Source organism: Erinaceus europaeus, chromosome 15 (assembly GCF_950295315.1).
Source record: "Erinaceus europaeus chromosome 15, mEriEur2.1, whole genome shotgun sequence".
NCBI classification, from domain to species: Eukaryota; Metazoa; Chordata; class Mammalia; order Eulipotyphla; family Erinaceidae; genus Erinaceus; species Erinaceus europaeus.
The window spans coordinates 94,497,402-94,499,989 of record NC_080176.1 but is presented as its reverse complement, the minus strand read 5'-3'; the positions used below and the strand labels follow the sequence as shown (position 1 = coordinate 94,499,989).

At 42.5% G+C, this 2,588-nt stretch overlaps 1 non-coding gene across 1 annotated transcript; it reads right to left on the bottom strand.

The window, feature by feature from the left end:
* Positions 1-2,252: 2,252 nt before the first annotated feature.
* Positions 2,253-2,390, bottom strand: LOC132533266 (small nucleolar RNA SNORA2/SNORA34 family). The gene has a single exon (XR_009545160.1). It is a non-coding gene; the product is annotated as a small nucleolar RNA SNORA2/SNORA34 family (small nucleolar RNA).
* Between the last annotated feature and the right edge of the window lie 198 nt (positions 2,391-2,588).

Here is a 2,588-nt window from a genome sequence, read left to right as displayed (position 1 = left end):
AAGTGTTATAAAATACATTTTAGGGGCCAGGTGGTGGTACACCTGATTGAGTGCACATGTCAAAATTCTCAAGGACCCAGATTCGAGCCCCTGGTCCCCACCTGCAGGGGGAAAGCTTCACAAATGGTGAAGCAGAGTTGCAGGTGTCTCTCTGCCTCTCTCTCCCTATCTCCCCACCCCCCTTGATTTCTGATGGTCTCTATCCAACAAATAAATAAAGGTAATTAAAAAATACATTTTACACACCATAAAAATCTATCCTTTTGAGCACACACTTCAGTGACTTTTTAAATACAACCCTTGGTGCATGGTAATTCTGTCTGAACATAGCGTCTTTGCCTCCCACCTTCCAGCCTGGAAGCCAGACAGCTACACTCTGCCTCTGGACTTGACTATATATGGTCTTTTGTGACATACATCTTTCACTTAGCTTAATGTTGTCAAGGTTCACTTCCACCATAACATGTATTCAGCGGCTAAATCCTGTTTCTTATTTCCTTAGCAGTTCATCACTGGGTGCATATTTTCTACAATTTTTGGTTGCTATGAATAACCCTACTAACAACATTTGATGAAATCTTCTTGTATGGATGTGTTCTTGCTATGTCACGTGATGGGTTTATGTTTAAGTTTGAGGTGAAGGGACAGACAAAATTGTCCCCAAGATGTATGTATCCACTGATGTCCAGAATGAACCCTCAGGGCACAAGGGTTTTAATCTCTCTACATCCTCAGCAACAGTTTCTGTTGCACATCTTTCTTTTTGTTGTCTCCTGAGTGCATGTAGCATCACATTTTGTTGGGGATATGAAAATGAAGTGGCCTTCCATTTCCCAGATGCCTAATAATGCTGAGAACCATTTTTTAAATATTTATTTATTTATTCCCTTCGGTTGCCTTTGTTGTTTTTTATTGTTGTAGTTATTGTTATTGATGCCATCACTGTTGGATAGGACAGAGAGAAATGGAGAGAGGAGGGGAAGACAGAGAGAGGGAGAGAAAGAGGGACGCCTGCAGACCTGCTTCACTGCTTGTGAAGTGACTCTCCTGCAGGTGGGGAGCTGGGGCTCAAACCGGGATCTTTATGCTGGTCTTTGTGCTTTGCGCCACGTGCAATTAACCCATTGTGTTACCGCCCGACTCCTGAGAACCATTTCTAATGCCATCAGCTATTTCTATATCTTTTGTGGATAAATGTCTGTCCAAATTTCTTGCTTATTTTTTTTAATATTTATTTATTCCCTTTGTTGCCCTTCCTTGATGTTTTATTGTTGTTGTTATGCTTATTTTTAATTGGGTTATATTTCACTGTTCTTTTTTTTAGATTTTTTAAATTATTATTTATTTTCCCTTTTGTTGCCCTTGGTGTTTTTTTAATTGTTGTTGTAGTTATTATTATTGATGTTGTTGATGTCATTGTTGTTGGATAGGACAGAGAGAAATGGAGAGACGATGGGAAGACAGAGAAGGGGAGAGAAAGATAGACACCTGCAGACCTGCTTCACCACTTGTGAAACGACTCCCCTGCAGGTGGAGAGCTGGGGCTCGAACCAGGATCTTCACACTGGCCCTTGCGCTTCGCGCCATGTGCACTTAACCCGCTGTGCTACCGCCCCGACTCCCTTCACTGTTCTTTTTAAAGCTATTTTTATTTATTGTTGGATAGAGACAGAGAGAAAGTGAGAAGGGAGGGGGAGATAGAGAGGGAGAGAGACACCTGCAGCCCTGCTTCACCACTTGTGAAGCTTTCCACCTGCAGGTGGGGACCAAGGGCTAGAACCTGGGTCCTTGTGCACTGTCATGTGTGCGCTTAACCAGGTGTGCCACTACCTGGCTCCATTTCACTGTTCTTTAAATATTTATTTTGCAGACCTGGGGCCTTGAGTTTGTGTGGTTTCATCAATCTTAGGCTGCTTTTTCATTCATAAATGCACGCACGCACGCGCGCGCACACACACACAGAGAGAGAGAGAGAGACCACAGCTCCAGAGCTTCTCCAGGTGACATGGCACTCCCATGTGGTGTGCTGCCTGTGTGAATGTGTGGGCATGTGTCCTATCTCTCTAGCCTCCTATTTTTCATTTTCTAACAGTTCATTATATATATATATACACAGTATTTATTTATTTATTTTGTAATTTAACAGTATTATAATTCAAATGAAAATGTTACAACAGGGATCTCTGTACTTTAGGATCAGGGTATTAACTGACTATAGATAAGTATCAGCCCTCATCCGGCACCAGTCACTCAGCTGTTTCTTGCTAATGAATTGACCATTACTTCTCCAAAGTTCTGAAATGGCCAACAGACCATAGAAAGACCTTTTTTTTAGGCTCCTTCTTGAAACCAACAGCTGTAACGAACTGCTGGTCTTGATTCAGGGCCAATATACACAGTATTCATCTAGTGCTTTTATAGCTAAGAAACTACTGCTGGTCTGAGGCCCAGGGTGCTGCCAACTGTGTGTTCTTTAACCGTGTGTCTTTAGACTGAAGAGCCCTGATGAGAAGTGTGGCATCTGGAATGTAGCTGGTGCTCATAGAATGTTGTCCAAGTCACTGAGGGTGTCAGAGTGTTGGCTGGAC